Below are 18352 nucleotides of genomic sequence, written 5' to 3'. Positions count from 1 at the left end.
CTAACTTTGGTTATGGTAGCTGACGGTCAAAATGAAAATGCAGCATAGTGAATTTTTTTTAATGCTGCAATCACAGATATTTCCTATTCATATGTAATTAGATTTTTCAGAAGATGCATGAGTTGGAAGAAAAACAGTATATAATCTGATCAATTATATTTTTCAGACGTTGTTTGAGGAAAAACACAGACACAATTAACTAAGACAGGATCTATGAAACACCGGTTATCCAGAAAGGAAAACTAATTTCATCCAAATATGGCTAAAGAAACCAACTTTACCAACTGTATGCTCTCCATCGACTAGAATTTATTGTGTCCCCTCCATACGCCTGTATGAGAAAAATCTGCATAAGTATGTAACACCTATGAAGCAGCACATGAAATAATACTCTCATACATTGCTTTACAAATGAAGTCTCAACAAGATGCCCTTTCCATCTGATCTCAACCCGTCAAACTGATCCAGCAACAAACCTCATCCCCTTAATTCTGCTGAAAGCTGATGGATCCACTACTGATCTGATCCAGCAGATGCTGAAGAAAGTGACAGGGTGCAAATGAATAAATTAGACCCAGTCGAACTGCACTTAGAGCCGGTCCTGTTACTGCCTTCTGCAAACCGTAGTGACAGCTAAATATACCCCAGTGTCTGTTGGACAATCTCTGAAACCGGGAGGGTGTTCAGAGTGTAGAGACGTCAACACAGTGTTATGTCACACAATGTCTGAACAGCTTCCAACTGGATCTGTGCCTCTGAGGAAAAAGGATTTGAATACATTTAGCTATATTTATATCCCACCAGACAAACAAAACTAGTTTTTTCTGTGCAATTGCAGTGTAAAGGCCTATTTAAAGCATGTGAGAATATTCTGCTATAAACAAATATTCTACCTAAGTTTTTGGCACAAGAAGATTTCCAAAGCATACTTTTATTTCATGTCCACATTGGATCTGATGCAAAAACACCTTTCATGTCATTTGTTGCCATCAAATTTTGTGTGCAATAGAACGTAGACTGTGGCCAATAAGTGTATCTAGTAATGAACCAACCCTTTCAATCCACTGGTGTTTGTTTGGAGGCGGTAGATGAGGTCACCTGAAGGTAACAGACAGCAACGCTCCGGGGAGTCCTTACCTCTGAACTGGCGAATCATGTTCCTGCGGTTCTCCAAAGCTTCCTGAATGATCTTCCCGGCCGGGTCCATTTTCCAGAGCCACTCTGTGCCCACCGGGTTGGTGTGGTGTCTGCACCGAGAGAATGAGAGAGGACAGGTCCTGTCAGCACATCACCATCACAGCATTACACGGCCCTGAGCATAGATTCAATCCCCTGAGAACACCTGCACCCCCACTGCGTGCAAATTAGTGTCCTGTGACCCTTTCTACAGCTCTCACATCATATGAAAGGGCACAAATGTCAGGCAACAGGCCTTACTTCCGTCCCCTGCCACAAATAGCAACAGGAGCTGAGACGATGCTGAATGTGGCACCATACCCCTTCATTTCACCAGGGGTAGAGCCAAAATCTATTATGAGGATGTACAAAACTACATTTTCAAAATCGACTAGTCAGTGGGTGGGATGAACAGCTAGCCCTGGCTTTTTCCATTCTGTTTTTAGTTGAAAGCTTAAAGTTCTACCCCTCTAGAAGTTTCTTGTGTTGAAACCAAAAGATGATATTTTGAAGAATGTTTGTTTCCAAACATTTGTCAATAGACTTTCATTGTAGTTCTTTTGACTACCGGTAACTGTTAGTTTCCCAGCATTCTTCAAAATATCTTCTTTTGTGTTCAACAGGAGAAAGAAAGAAACTCTGAGGGTCAGTAAATGATGACAACTTTAATTTTCGGGTGGAACATTACCTTTAATTATATAGTTAAGACGACTATATAATTTACCCCACCCCCCAAAAAAAGAAAGATTAAATAATTTTACCAATCTGGCCATTGTGACTCATTTCTATTAAAATTTTAAGATAATAAATAAGTGAATGGATTCATATTAAAAAACAACAACAACAACAACATTATTTTAGAAAATGAGAAATGCAAAAAAGTAAAAATAAAATGGCAACGGCAACTGAGTAATAGAAATATATATCTATTTTAAATCTATTACAATCTAGTACAAAAAAAAAATCCAAATTCAAATTCAAAAAACTAAAGCAAGACATATTTGAGTGAAAATAACTCCTTAAAAAATATTTAAATTTTAAATATTTAAGAATATATAAAATTACAATGTGGTTATGCTTAGGGAATCAAAACAAACAAAACACCGTAAAAACATTAAGACTGGTGACATCATTAACAATCAACAGGCTTGATCTTTTTCCACTCCTGCCTTTGTCAAGATGGGCTTTCTAGGTTGAAGAGCCAATGTCTGAGATGGGTTTAAAAGCTTTTCCTCTAATGCCTTTGCTCAGTTTCATGCGATACAGCCTAAAATATCCAGCCCATCCACATGAAGAGGACTCTTCAGACTCATCATTTTGAGTGCCACTTTAAACAAATTACTCCCTTTACACAAAGTTCAATATTTCCATCACATTCCCGAAAGCAGAGGACTAAACGACTTTCACATTTTGAAACTTCTTCAGCACATTTATTTGCATTATGTCATTAACTCTATGGCATTTGTGGATACACGCAGCATGTGGCAATGAAACGGATTGAAAATTTGATTAGCGCAACGCTCTGAGTCACAGCGGCATGACACGAAACAACCCACGATGCCAACATCTAGATCCAATACACCGCTTATACACAAAGCCATAAAAATAGAGTTCACTGACAGTCTCAAGATGATGATTTTTCTTCATTAAACCGCATTATGCCACAAAATCAGCTGATTCAATGAGAAAATTGGATGCGAAGTGACAGATTCACTCAAGAACAGGATCAAAGCGCTCACTGAGACGCCTTCAGTCTGCTGCATTAATCTGACAGCGCAGCTGAAACTATACACACAGAAGCTGAATTTGTGCATTATGCTGTCTCAGTATGACCTGTCCTAGAGCTGTAGGGCAGGAGACAGTGTCCTGTTAGTTTATGGGTGGACGTGTGCGTCACGCTCACAGTGTAAGGGTCACTTGTGGTGGAAATCATCCCAGATCCACTCTTCAGAGGAGGTGCGCTGATACTCTTTGACAGCTCTTTTTTCTTTTCCCCACATAAAACCTTACTGCCAGTGACATCAGTACGGAATTGTACCTTCTTTCCACAAATGTCACTGTGAATCATCACATGCACTTCCAGTTCATTCAGATGGACATCGCAGCTGTTTGCTCGGGCATCTTTCAAATCACAGGCTGAATTGTTTGAAGTAAAGATTTAAAACTTTTTAAGATTTTTTTATTTTAAATGAATGGAGTTAGGTACCAATCAATTAATACTTTGGTTTAGGATTTGTTCAAACCCTAAATATGAGCAATATACACCCTACTTCATATTCGCTGAATGAGATCCAATACTTGTTTCTTACTAATTTTGAGGTGCTAATTCCCAAAATAGTGCCTGTTCTGTTATAGCATCTTACACTTTCTCACAAAACACTCAGCATTTTGTAGGATTTCTAATTTTGATAAACATTTGTTAGGTGAAGTTTTGTTTTATCCATTAATCAATAAATCTGCCATAAAGGCACGATTTCTGACAAGAGTCAGGTTACAACTATTTGTTCAATTCTCAGCCCATTTTCATGCACATGAATGATTCTGAAGACATTATTTCACGCCTAATCCTGATTTCAAGGTCAGAATTGTAGAAAAAAAATGCAAACATGATCCAGATGTTTTCTGCTGTATGTATCTGTGGTTGTTTTACTACATCCAAAAAGAGAAGAGAATTTCAGATTTTGTGAAAATGTATATTTATAAACTTTATGTAAAGTTATTTGTCATTAAATTAAAGGGGGGGTGAAATGCTCGTTTTCACTCAATATCCTGTTAATCTTGAGTACATATAGAGTAGTAATGCATCCTTCATAACTCCAAAAAGTCTTTAGTTTTATTATATTCATAAGCGAAAGATAGTCTGTACCGATTTTTCCCGGAAAAACACGAGCGCCTGGAGGCATGACGTGTGGGCGGAGCTAAAGAATCACGAGCGCGAGTAGGCTTTTGAGTTGAGAGCATGTGGAAGCTGTGACAGCTGTGAAGGCTGAAACTGAACGTGAGCAGCAGCAACGACTTGCTCCGAGTGGGGCTCGAACCCGGGTCTCCGATGGGAGGCGGACGCACTAACAAGGAGGCAGAGATATTTTAAGCAGTTTTACTCACCGTCTGCGGTTCCAACACACAATCTTGACCCTTTTTCGTTGGGATTGCATCATCCTTAAGAAATAAACGATACGCAAATCCTTCATCAAACTGGGCTTTGTTTGTAAAACAAGCATTTTAGAAATGCAGGGAACAAACACAAACACTTGCACATCTCCGTTGATGCTCTGTAAAAATAAACTCTATCCACTGGTCCCTTAATGCTGTTTTTTTTTTGGTAATCTGTGCAGGGTTGTCTTGCCCTGGCAACCAAAAACACACTCCTTTTGTGACATTTCGCAACGCTCTCGCTCTGATCAGTGATTGTCTGTGCTCAGCCTCTCAGTGCTCTGCTATATGGGAGCGTGCGCTCTTTCGGCAGGAGTATTTTTGGAACAGAAATACTCCTTCAAACATACAACTTAATTTTTGAAACTTTGTCCATGTTTAGCATTGGAATCCAACTCTTTAACAGTGTAAAAAACTCAGTATGCATGAAATAGCATGTCACCCCCCCTTTAAGCATTTTTGCATTTAATCAGATTTTTTTTGTCATTAAACATTTTTTTTTAAATTTTTTTCATAACTAATTCATTATTTCCAAAACTGTATCAAAGCTGATGTATATAACGTGAAAAGTTGTCATTATTATTCTGTGAAACATTGTACATGATGGAAACCTTTTTTTTTTTATTCTGCACATTTTATTCTGCATAGATAATATCCAGGATCACGTGACCCTGAAGACTGGAGTAATAATGCTGAAATTTCAGCTTTGCATAACAGGAATAAATTATATTATATACATTAGAATAAAAAAAACAGTTATTTTAAATTGCAATAATATTTCACAATATTACAATTTTTACTGTATTGGTGAGCAGAAGAGACGAAGTAAAAAAAAAAAAAACACCACTCCAACTCCAAACATTTGAATTTTTTTTAAATGTTCCTTGAAAACAGCAACAATATTGTCAAAAACAAAATGTGCATTCACGCAAACATAACATGGATTGCAGATTTTTTATTGTTTTGCATAATTTGTACTGTGTGAACATTAGAGCATTTCTCCACAACCCTTACCGAGCGGCAACTTAAACACTTCACAAATCATCATCTTATTAGTCACAACCAAGAGCACATTAATATGACCGACCATCACACACAAAGGGCACAGTACAATAGCTTAAAAACAGCTGTATTTAACACATTTAGTGTCAGAGGGGGTGTAGAAGGTGATGTGCTGTACTTTTATAAAATAAAGAGCCTGGGAAAAAAGGAGCATTTATAATGTACTAGGAAAGAGACAGGCCTATATTTTCAATTTTACAGTCTGCTCAGGATCTTTAACATCCAGCAGGAGAAATGAAGGAAATTTTGCAACAAAGCTGCTCAATACATCTAAGCAGACTGGAAGCCCAAATGTGCTCAAGTCTGAGCATTTCCTCTTAAGTACTTTTCTAAGGTCATAGACTCATTCTCCCACAACTGTGCTGCATCTCTCTTGGGGAATCTGACACAATTTAGACTTTAATCCATGTGTAAGGGCCATCACAGGGGCAGCAAACCTCCTATGGCAGTCTTTATAAAACCACAGAATATTAAGGCATAGCTCTTTGCTTGAAAGGGCTGGCAGAGTTCACATCACGGCTAAACAAAACTTTCACACAAGAACTAGTTTTGTCCTTCTTGAGCGTTTTATAAATCTCCATCGACCTTTGTCGCATGGACAAAAATAGAAATGAAAATAACAGGGTTGGGGTTTAGTAAATGATGTAAACTTTCATTTTCTGTGAATTATTCCTCTCTTTTTCTCTTCCAGGATTTCTCTCCTCATGTATGAAGGAGTGTAGGCGCTAAGAAAAGCAGCAGGAGTGAAGCTCCATACTAATGATCGCAATCTAGAGTCTCTCTCCCCTGTTCATTAGCTGAACTCCACATCAAACACGTTCTTGTCTTTTATGTCTGCAAATAGCTCGCCGGGGCTGAGGAGTTGTTCTCTCGTCTCTGGCTGAAGAACAGCATCTGTTCGGAGAGAGCCGGGTTCAGAGAGCAGGTTTGTTCTCAGCTGGGTAAAGGGTCAATATTTGGGCAGCAGAAGGATTCCCTGTGGTGGTTCATTCGGAAGGTAATGTACATGTCAGTAAACTTTAGATAACTCTGAAAGCAAAGCAAAATGAGCTGATGAGGAACAGCACCAAAACAGAACTTCACAAGACCAGTGGCGCACTGCTAAGGGATGACTTTAGTTTCATTACTGCAGGTTTTCATTTCAAACTGTTATTTATAATCTGTGACCCTGGACCACAAAACCAGTCTTAAGTGCCAATATTTTGAAACATCATCTGAAAGCTTTCTATTGATGTATGGTTTGTTAGGATAGGACAATATTTGGCCGAGATACAACTCTTTGAAAATCTGGAATCTGACGGTGCAAACAACTCAAAATACTGAGAAAATCACCTCTAAAGTTATCTTAGCAATGCATATTACTAATCAAAAATTACGTTTTGATATATTTACGATAGGAAATTTACAAAATATCTTCATTGCACACAATCTTTACTTAATATCCTAATGATTTTTGGCATAAAAGAAAAATCGATCATTTAGACCCATACAATGTTTTTTTGGCTATTGCTAAAAATATACCCCAGCGACTTATGACTGGTTTTGTGGGCTTTACGGATTTTAATCTTCCCGACAGCTTATTTTGTGATAAGGACAAGACATTTACCATCTTCTGGTAAGAAACGATAAGCCAATAACGATTTTAATGTTCTAGCCAATAACTGATAAATGGCATATATTAAAATTATGCAATAAAAATAAAACAATAACTACAAAAAAATTTCAAAATGCTAGTGAATTTAAACACAACATTATATGAAAAATGGATATTGATTTTCAGATTTTATAACATTATATTTAACAGATTTTTCAAATTACTGGATTTTAAAGTTTCATTTAAACAAGGTGAGCATTACATTTGCTTTCATCTACATGCAAAAGTGCGGGAAATGATAATCGAACACTGACTGATACAGATTGTTAAAATATAATGATACTGACATACAGGCATCCCTAATTGAAACTATGAAGCAGACATGGGGACTTGTGACTTGGTGACTTGGACTCGAGTCGACTCGAGTCGCTATTTTTAGGACTTGAGACTCGACTCGGACTTGGAAGTTAAAGACTCGGGACTTGACTTGACTTGAGACACGATGACTTGAATGACTTGAGTGTTAATCACATCATGTTTTCAGTTTGAATATAAAATATATAAATTATTTTTTTAAATAAAGTTGATTACTCAGCTGGAGCACAGGCTGAGAATAGCGTCGTGACTGGATCAGGACACTATCATCAGTCATGCCCTCTCTACCTTACACACACCACGCCCACTTAAATCAGATATCACATCACATCAACATGTCAGCCTGAGAGGTACCGAGAGTCATCGCTTTTGTCTTCAATAGTTCGCGCCTAAAAACGCGTGGAAAACGCTAGACGCGCCGCTTTCTCCTTGTTTCCAAAGCACTCGGACAGAAGTGCTCCTGGGGCGTCTGTCGTTGCTAAGCATCCATGACACGCTCTCTCTCAATGAAGACGTAGAAATTTCAGCAAAGGATAAATGGATTTGCAGCACTAAAAATCGCTCGCAGTAGCTCTGCTACTAAATTCGTTTCAAAATGGCAATCCATATACAGCTATGAACAGCTGTTCCTTCATCTTAGCTGAGCTTTCAACGTTGATACGGGAAAGGATGAAGCTGATTGGTTAGTTATTGTCACATGACCTGCGGTGCGCTTGCGGCATTCTGAAAAGTTTAGATGTTTTTAACTCGATGCGGTGCGACGCGCGCGCGTTGCTTCCATTATGAGCGCGCATACCGCGCGCCTACATTGGAAATAACGAACTTGCGCGCGCAAAAGACGTGATGTGAACGGCCCCTAATGATCCGCTAGCAGGCAATCAAAAAAACGCATTCCAGGGGCGGCGCTAGGGCTGGGCTAAGGGGGCATAAGCCCCGAATATTTTGTTACCTTGTCTTTCTCATAGAGCAAAACAATTAATCAGAAAAATTAATGTAGCTGCCGTGATTACCTAATCATGAGAAGTGGATATATATATATATATATATATATATATATATATATATATATATATATATATATATATATATATATATATATATATATATACAGTACAGAATATAAATATGACGTATTTTAAGTTGTTTCATACTTTTTTGTTATGTACAGTACAGACCAAAAGTTTGGACACACCTTCTCAGTGTTTTCTTTATTTTCATGAATATGAAAATTGTAGAGTCACACTGAAGGCATCAAGGGCTATTCGACCAAGAAGGAGAGTGATGGGGTGCTGCGCCAGATGACCTGGCCTCCACAGTCACCGGACCTGAACCCAATCCAGATGGTTTAGGGGTGAGCTGGACCGCAGACAGAAGGCAAAAGGGCCAACAAGTGCTAAGCATCTCTCGGGGAACTCCTTCAAGACTGTTGAAGACCATTTCAGGTGACTACCTCTTGAAGCTCATCAAGAGAATGCCAAGAGTGTGCAAAGCAGTAATCAAAACAAAAAGTGGCTACTTTGAAGAACCAAGAATATTACATATTTTTGGTTGTTTCACACTTTTTTGTTATGTATATAATTCCATATATAATTCCACATGTGTTAATTCATAGTTTTGATGCCTTCTGTGTGAATCTACAATTTTCATAGTCATGAAAATAAAGAAAATTCTTTGAATGAGAAGGTGTGTCCAAACTTTTGGTCTGTACTGTACATAACAAAAAAAGTATGAAACAACTGAAAATACGTCATATTTATATTCTATACTCTGAGAGAGAGAGAGAGTGTGTGTGTGTGTGAGAGAGAGAGAGAGAGAGAGAGAGAGAGAGAGAGGAGAAATGTAACAGTTTAATGTTGTATGCAAACTGTGTTTGAGAGAGAGAGAGAGAGAGAGAGGTGTTCAGAGAGGAGTCTGTAGGATGTTTAGCTGTTATTTGTTTTATGGACTCAATGTTGAAAATGTAAAACATTTCAAACACTGTTGGCAGAAGTGAAAAATAAATAAATTTTAGGAAGTTACAATTTTGTTTGATTCCATGATGTATTTTACTGAACATGAGTATTTACAATGCAAATCCAAATTATTTTAATTTACTGACAGTTACTTATATCTTGTCTTTTAACTTTATTAAGATCAGATTCTGCAGGTAAAATAACAATATTAAGGTGACTTGACTTGGACTTGACTTGTCATAGCTTGTGACTTGACTTGACTTGACTTGCCTAAGAAAAAAATACTTGGGACTTACTTGAGACTTGAAGGTTAAGACTTGAGACTTACTTGAGACTTGCACATGTGTGACTTGGTCCCATCTCTGCTATGAAGTGATGGGAGAGAAATGAAGCTAGCAAAAATTCTGACCGCAAAATGCTGAGACTGACCAATTAGAATGAAATTAAAGCTACGATAACAAATTCTTATGCGAATGGTAGTCCTCACAACCTGGGTCCAGCCTGTGCTGTGCAGTGTGTGTATGCAGCTGGAGGCCGGCTGTGCTAATGAAAGGTGTGGAGTGAGAAACTCAAGGGAACTCCAGCAGCAGGAGAGGAGTAATTGGGCTTTGCTGCATCATTAAGCTCAGTTAGGCACAGTCACACCATCAGAAGCTCCATCAGAAACCAGACCACGAGAGTCAAATTTGTAGCGCACAACAGGAGACGGGTTGCAGCTCTGCAGCCAGAGTTTCTCAATAACAAATGTGAGATACTGCTTACAGAAAGGAAAAACTGTCAAAAGTATGAGAAATAGTCATATTTGAAAACTAAGTTTACTGTAACGCGGCTGACACTCTGCCAGCACAGAGAACCTAATTACCAGCAGGGCCTTGCCATCCGTTTTTTTTAAAGATGTAAAAAAAAGGAGACGTATTTAATAAAGCAGCTGGGAAAGCAGGAAACGACTGTCCATCATAAGGGAAATGGGACATAACAGTAATCAGTGAGGGGCTTGTTTAACTAGTGTGCTTCAACTGATACAGAAGCTAATTTCAAGCTAGGTGTCGAACTTTGCAAAGCTAGTTTCATTTTAAATTGAAATAGATGGGGGTTTTATAAGTGGTGCATTTCTATTGCAATTAAGGTTAAGGATCTAAAGTTTGGGTAAGACTTTTTGTCTCTTTTTCTCAAAAAGGCAGCATTTATTTGATGAAATTTATGGGGAAAACGGCAATATCGCAGAATATGATTATAATTTAAAATAAGAAAGATAGTTTTCTATTTGGATATATTTTAAAAATTTCTTCCTGTGATGCAAAGCTGAATATGCAGCACCATTACTCCAGTCTTAAGTGTCACGTGATCTTTCAGAAATCATTCTAATATGCTAATCTGCTATTTGAAAAAAATTTTATTATCATATTATATTTTATGTTTTTTTTTCAATGTTTAGATAAATAGAAAGAACAGCATTTAAAATAGAAATCTTTTGTATCATTATAAATGTCTCTCTCAAAAATCTCTCTCATCAAAGATCAATATAATACATAAAAAAAAGTAAGGTAGTGTAATTATGATAGAAAATCCAAAGTCTTTATATTATAAATGTGGTTTAAATCAGAAATGGTCGCAATGAAATTTGATGCACACAGTGAAAATCTCTAACTTTTACACAGAAAGCACTTCTGCAAGCTATAAACACAAACTCAGACTAGGTACCAAACAACAAACAGGAACAGGAACAGGAAACGGCGGCACTACAAACACAAACACAACAACCTAAACATTATAGGAGGTGAGTATTTTACGGAAATATTGCATGGAAACCACTCACATTTCCTTCAGAAAAATTAGTTGCAAATATAACAAACAGCGAAATGCACAAGGACATTCAAATTTATGAAAAGTAAAAAAAAATTAAAAACTATGCATTTGCGCAGATACCAATTGTACAACATATTTCATTTCTGTCACAGGCGTCTTTCTTTGCGTGAGTGAATATCTCAGGCGGGTGAAGGCCGTGCTGTACCTCGTTTAGTCCGAGCATCTCTCAAGGCTGGAGTGATCATCTCTCTCCGCTCCTCCTCTGAATCGCTCTTCCTCAAACCATTCTGCTCTGACAGCTTCACCCTCTGAGAGTCCTCTTCATCTCCCATCAGCCTCTGCAGCACATACAACCACAAAGAAAGAAAGACACGAAACCAGCCACATAAATAATACACATTCTATTAAAATAATAATATTCATAAATAACTGAAGTGATTATTTTTTAATTCAGTTTACTCTTGTGAATAACTCCGAAGCATATAATGATATTTCTGTCATAGGAAGTAGTTCAGGCAAGCTTTAATCATTGTACAATACCCTGGAGTAGATCGTTCAGCAGACAGCAGTGAAAATACATCTTATCAAGACATTTCCAGTTTAATTTAATTTTATTTTTTTAATGCGTACACATGTATAGCCTAACAAACTGAATGTAGCCTAATGTCAAAGCTACTTTCTCATCAGCATCAAAGTTAATGAAGGAGGTTTCCTATTTATCATAAATCACATCACACATTAACAAAACCCACACTTTCATATTGAACTGTAATTATGTAATGGATTGCATAAATCACAGGCTTGGAAACAGATGCTGCTTTGACGGCACTAACGGGATGGTTTAAACAGAAATGACACTTTCAGCCATATGGTTGTGATGAGCCACACTGATGAAGGTCTTGGACTACCATCGCTGACCTTCAGCACTGAAGCGCTCTTATGTGAAAAGACTGCATTAAACTTTATTGCCATTCCAGGCTGCAGAGTTTCCAGAATATACAATCAGCTGGAAATCAAGTCTGACTTACAGTTCCTGCTTCTTTTCCCTGAATGTTACTATTCCGTAGTTTTTCCCAAGTACACATGGCAGCATTAGCCATTTTTTCCACACTAAAAGGTCAGAGACCGTCTGGCTTCGGATTCAGACACAGTGCTGTGGACAGCAGATGAAGGGAAAAATCAGGCAAGCTGGACACCATAGGTCACATTAGATGCAGTACCCAAGATATTCAAAGGACACGCAAGAAATGTGCAGTATATAAAACCAAAGAGTGTCAAAAAAAATAATTAACTGCTAAGAAAACAACATATAACAAAGGTCATGCATGCTCTTACTACGCCCTAGATTAAATAATAGATTTATTAATAAAATTTATATATATATTAATCAAAGATTTATATAATATATAATATACATATATATATATATATATATATATATATATATATATAAAATGCATGTCTTTGTAGGGCTTTTATCTCTACAGCTGCTTTCTCGTTTTTATTTTCCTACATCTCTGCCCCATCATACTGTCCCTGCCTTGTTTTACATTCCAGGACAAAACTTTGAGGTCCCTCAGCATCTGGGCTGAGAGACAGGTGCTAAACCAGTCAATGTTTCTGTGACTTTGTTCATTTGTTCCAAAGTACACAATGTCCAGTCCATTGAGCAAAATCTAACAACAAAAGCGGGTGGAATGCACCAGGTGGGGTTGGATTGGCAGGCAGACATTATACCCTTTCACGGCGAGATCTGTCGTGGAACTGCTACGCACAACGTAGAGTCGACTAGACTGCAATCTGTCACCCAAGATTCATCTCGGCGTCTCTGCACTGTCATCCCTTTACTGCAGCGCAGCGGCTCTCCGCACCCCTCCTCCTTCAGACTGACGGAAACAGAGCCGCTCTCTTCAGCTGGAGACGCTCCATTTCCCACAAACCACCCATGCAAGTGACAGCGGTGATGCAGGCAGTGGCCCTGCAAAGTTCAGGCTGAGCAGCAGACACATTGAGATGGACAGACCGCTAAAATGACGACAAGCTGCTCTGATGTTGCCTGCAGGAAAATGCCTGTTTTCTCAATTTCCACCTTGCTAATAATTAGCAGTATAAACATAGCCTCAATCCACACCTGCACTTAATCTATGCATGACATTATAATGTGTGCTCTAAGGTGGTATCGGTTTGTATATTCACTTTTAGTTTAATCCACACAGACAGCGGAATTTCAGGATAATGTCTCAAATAGGAGCCTAAAAGAAACAGTTCAGCTAAAAACACAAAAACTGTCATTATCTACTCACTCGGTTCCAAAATTGAACACAGCTGCACCATGGAATACAAAAAGGAATATTTCTGTTGGAATCTACATGGCTTTAACAGTTACATGACCTTTTGTGAAGATAATCAATAAAATAAAATACAAATAAAATTAAAGCTGCAAGCAGCGATGAACGGGCCCTCGCACCCGGGCTCACCGCCATCGTGTGGCTTTACTAAAAAGGTGAACGTTGAGAAATATGCATTTAAACTCATAAATATAAGTGCAATATATCAAAGTTTATTCCATATGTGTGCCAATCTTCCTGTTGCCAGCAGGTGGCGCTATCGTTATAATGGAATATTGGCCTTCAGATGTGTTCAAGCCAGGACCCTTATCACACATGTGAAGTTTGGGCAAGATCGGACATTTTATGCCGGAGTTATAACATCTTTTATTCCCATGGCGAGACATCGAACTTCGTCATGGCACCATGGACACGCCTTTTAACAAAAACTCAAGATCTTCACAACTAAACATCACACAGGACTTTAGATTAGACTGACCACAAAAAAGACATTGATGTCATAAAATTTCTAGGAGTAGTTTGTCACAGTGTAAGATATGTCACTTCCTGTTGCCAATAGGTGGCGCTATGACTATAACTGAATTTTGGCATGTAGATCTGTTCAGGTCAAGAGTCTTATCAAACATGTGAAGTTTGGGGCAGATTGGACATTGTATGTCTGAGTTATAGCACCATCATTTTTCATGGCGAATCATCGAAATTTGTCAGGCCACCATGGACACGCCCTTTAACGAAACCTCAATTCCTTCGCAATTTAACATCGCAAAGGGCTTTAGATTACACTGACCAAGGTTGGTGCTGATCTGAATAAATCTCTAGGAGGAGTTCGTTAAAATACAACCCCTGAAAATGACAAAAACAACACCAATTTTGCAGGGAAAATTAAAAATAACCGACTTCCTGTTTGGATTCGGATTTTTTACCAAGATACTTTTTTGTAGGTATTGGTGAGTTACATGTGTGTACCAATTTTTGTACATGTACGTGAAACATAGCTCGAGGCGCACTCCGTTGAAAGGGTATAGGTGGCGCTATCGAGCCATTCTGCCACACCCGGTGGAATATTGGCCTGCAGATCTGTTCAGGTCAGGACTCTTATCACACATGTGAAGTTTGGGGAAGATCGGACATTTTATGCCGGAGTTATAACATCTTTTATTCCCATGGCGAGACATCGAACTTCATCACGGCGCCATGGACACACCTTTTAACAAAAACTCAAGATCTTCACAAATAAACATCACACAGGTCTTTAGATTAGACTGACCACAAAAAAGACATTGATGTCATAAAATTTCTAGGAGTAGTTTGTCGCAGTGTAAAATATGTAACTTCCTGTTGCCAATAGGTGGCGCTATGACTATAACTGAATATTGGCATGTAGATCTGTTCAGGTCAAGAGTCTTATCCAACATGTGAAGTTTGGGGCAGATTGGACATTGTATGTCTGAGTTACAGCAACTTCCTTTTTCATGGCGAAACATCGAAATTTGTCAGGCCGCCATGGACCCGCCCTTTAACGAAACCTCAAGTCCTTCGCAGTTTATTATCGCAAAGGGCTTTAGATTACATTGACCAAGTTTGGTGTTGATCTGAATAAATCTCTAGGAGGAGTTCGTTAAAGTACAACCCCTGAAAATGGCAAAAACAACACCAATTTTGAAGGGAAAATGCAAAATAACTGACTTCCTGTTGGGATCCGGATTTCGTACCAAGAGACTTTTTTGTAGGTATTGGAGTGTTACATGTGTGTACCAATTTTTGTACATGTACGTGAAACATAGCTCGAGGCGTACTCCGTTGAAAGTGTATAGGTGGCGCTATAGAGCCATTCTGCCACACCCGGTGGAATATTGGTCTGCAGATCTGTTCAGGCCAGGACTCTTATCACACATGTGAAGTTTGGGGAAGATCGGACATTTTATGCCTGAGTTATAACATCTTTTATTCTCATGGCGAGACATCGAACTTCGTCGCGGCGCCATGAACAAGCCTTTTAACGAAAACTCAAGATCTTCACAACTGAACATCGCACAGGCCTTTAGATTAGACTGACCACAAAAAAGACATTGGTGTCATAAAATTTCTAAGAGTAGTTCGTCGCAGCGTAAAATATGTCACTTCCTGTTGCCAGTAGGTGGCGCTATGACTATAACTGAATATGGGCATGTCAATCTGTTCAGGTTCAGAGTTTCATCAAACATGTGAAGTTTGGTGCAGATTGGACATTGTATGTGTGAGTTATAGCAACTTCATTTTTCATGGCGAATCATCGAAATTCGCCAGGCCGCCACGGACACGCCCTTCAACGAAAACTCAAGATCTTCGCAATTTAACATCGCAAAGGCCTTTAGATTAGGCATACCAAATTTGGTGTTGATTTGAAGAACTCTCTAGGAGGAGTTCGTTAAAATACAACACATGGAAATGACCAAAATTACACAAAATATGCTCATAATATTAAAAATAACCGATTTCCTGTTGGGTTTAGAATTTCGCTCCAAGAGTCTTTTTTGTAGGTATTGGTGTGTTACATATGTGTGCCAATTTTCGTGCATGTACGTGAAACATAGCTGGAAGGCTGTTGATTTTCTTGGTATAGGTGGCGCTGTCGAGCCATTTTGCCACACCCTCTTCTGAATCCTATATCAGACGAAAATTTTCACCAGGTTTGACGCGTGTGCAAAGTTTCATGACTTTTTGAGCATGTTAAAGCCCTCAAAAATGCGATTCATTCGGGAGAAGAAGAAGAAGAAGAATAATAAATATAGCTGCAAGCAGCGATGGCGGGCTCAAGCCACCAATGCCATCGCCACCCCGGTGGCATCAGGTAAACTGTGCCCAGCGGGCACATGCATTCACAATATCCCTCTGGCAGTGAGGTTTTAAGGGATATGGCAGTTAAAGGGTTAATCCGAATCATCAAGACTTTAAAATCACATTCACAGAACAATATATATAACTTTAGTGACACTTTACAATAATATTTTATTTCTAAACATTATGTTAACACGAACAATATTTATATAGCATTCATTCATGTCAGTTAATATTCCAAACTTAAACATTAAAACATTGTTTTATTGTGATTTTTTTCCAAGCACATTTTACCAATTCCAAACCATATCAATCTTAATAACTACCATTATTTTTTATTTAATCATTTATGAGTGCTATACAATAGTCCAGGAAAGCTGGAAGAGAAAAACTCCTTATATTCATGTGTGCAGAATTATTGAGCATGTTTTCTTTTACAGATGAAATGCGCTAAAAAAAGAGTTTTAACTCTGTAAAGCCTGTGAGAAATATCAAACACAAATGCAATACAGAAATTGATAAGTTAAGACTTGGCCATTGTACAAAAAATGCTGACTGGGTCATGAGGTCAGAAAAGAAGAAGAAAAAAACAGGTCAAGAAGAACTGACAAAAAGAATTGCAAAATAATTAGGAATTAATGTGAAGATTAATTTTTAGTCAATTCTGCAAGACAGACTTTCAGGAAAGGGGGTGGAATAAAAAAGAGCTCCTAAATCTTAATCCCGGATTCTGGAAGATATATTCCTCAAACCATTGGACAAGAGAAGGTGGTGCTGGTCCTTCACGAGTCACTCTAATCTGTTCATAAAGCCTATATATAAAGTCTTAATATATAGTATTTCACAATACTTCATGGTATTCTAATTAAATCATTTTTTGGAATCTTAGATCTCTCAGAACCTGACACAGAGTAATTCTGGAGACTCCAGGAAAGTGGCAGTTCTGTAAAATGTTGGCGCTGGAGACTAAATGCTCCCTGATAGTTTCACACCTAATTCACTTACACACACACACACACACATTACCCACAGTGACAGAGGGACAGAGTTACATCAGATGTTTGATAGTTTTTTAATTTTCTATCATCCATATAGTGTTGTATAGTCATGAAACTATGCATATTTCCTCAGAATGACTTGTCTTCTATGTGTACATTTTTTTGAAGTGTTTAGAAGCTGCACTTTAAAAAAATAAAAAGACATTTACCGGTTACTTTTTTACTGTTATTTCAATAAATCACCACGACAAAACCATTCAAGCTATCCAAAATTCATTCGCACCTGTTCTGTAAGATAAATTCTTTAAACAGTGGTAAAAGAGGATGTGGGGCTGAACCTTCAAGAGTCACTCAAAACTTATCTGTCCATAAAGCCTATAAAGAATTATTTCTTAATATACAGTTCACAATACTTCAGCTTGTTATTCTAATTAAGTGAGGGTCATTTTATCAGTAAATACATAAAATTCATATTATTTTTCTTTGAAAGATTTCTATAAATGATTTAAATCATACTCGTTTCTACAATAATTATTTAAAAGTAATCCTATAGCTCCATCTGGTGGCCATTATTGGTACTAAGAATTGCAAGCTTGATTTATAAGTTATGATAGTTTTAATTTTATGCTGGCTCTTGAAAATGTTAAAGCTATGAAACTTACTTTGCTTCCTTCAAATGATGACTTCTACATATATAAAAAATTATGAAGAGATGAAATGAAAAATTTTAAAGATATCGTAAAATAACTATTGTATTTTTTTATGTTACTTTAATAAATCGCTATGGCCACACCATTTAAGGTATCCTAAACCCATTCGCAATTTAACATCTTCAGTATATTAGCATCATGTTGAAAAAGTTTGGTGTGAACTACTTATGTCTTCTCGGAGGAGTATGAATTCATTTTTACATGCTGATTTTATCATAAATCCACAATAAAATTTCTGAGTTCTGTATCAATCTGTATTGTTGTTTGTTTATTTTTATTTTTTTTATTTTTCATAGGAAGATAACTGAAAAGATTACTCTCCTTTTTAATAAATGTGCTTATAAACCAAGAACAAGCTATT

The 18352-nt window shown here is 37.7% G+C and overlaps 1 pseudogene; it reads right to left on the bottom strand.

The window, feature by feature from the left end:
* Window positions 1-18352, bottom strand: part of LOC128028856 (S-adenosyl-L-methionine-dependent tRNA 4-demethylwyosine synthase TYW1-like) — a 197370-nt pseudogene that overhangs the window by 33228 nt on the left and 145790 nt on the right.

The sequence above is a fragment of the Carassius gibelio genome, chromosome A15 (assembly GCF_023724105.1).
Source record: "Carassius gibelio isolate Cgi1373 ecotype wild population from Czech Republic chromosome A15, carGib1.2-hapl.c, whole genome shotgun sequence".
In the NCBI taxonomy this organism is placed as follows: Eukaryota; Metazoa; Chordata; class Actinopteri; order Cypriniformes; family Cyprinidae; genus Carassius; species Carassius gibelio.
This window is presented reverse-complemented; position numbering and strand designations above follow the sequence as displayed.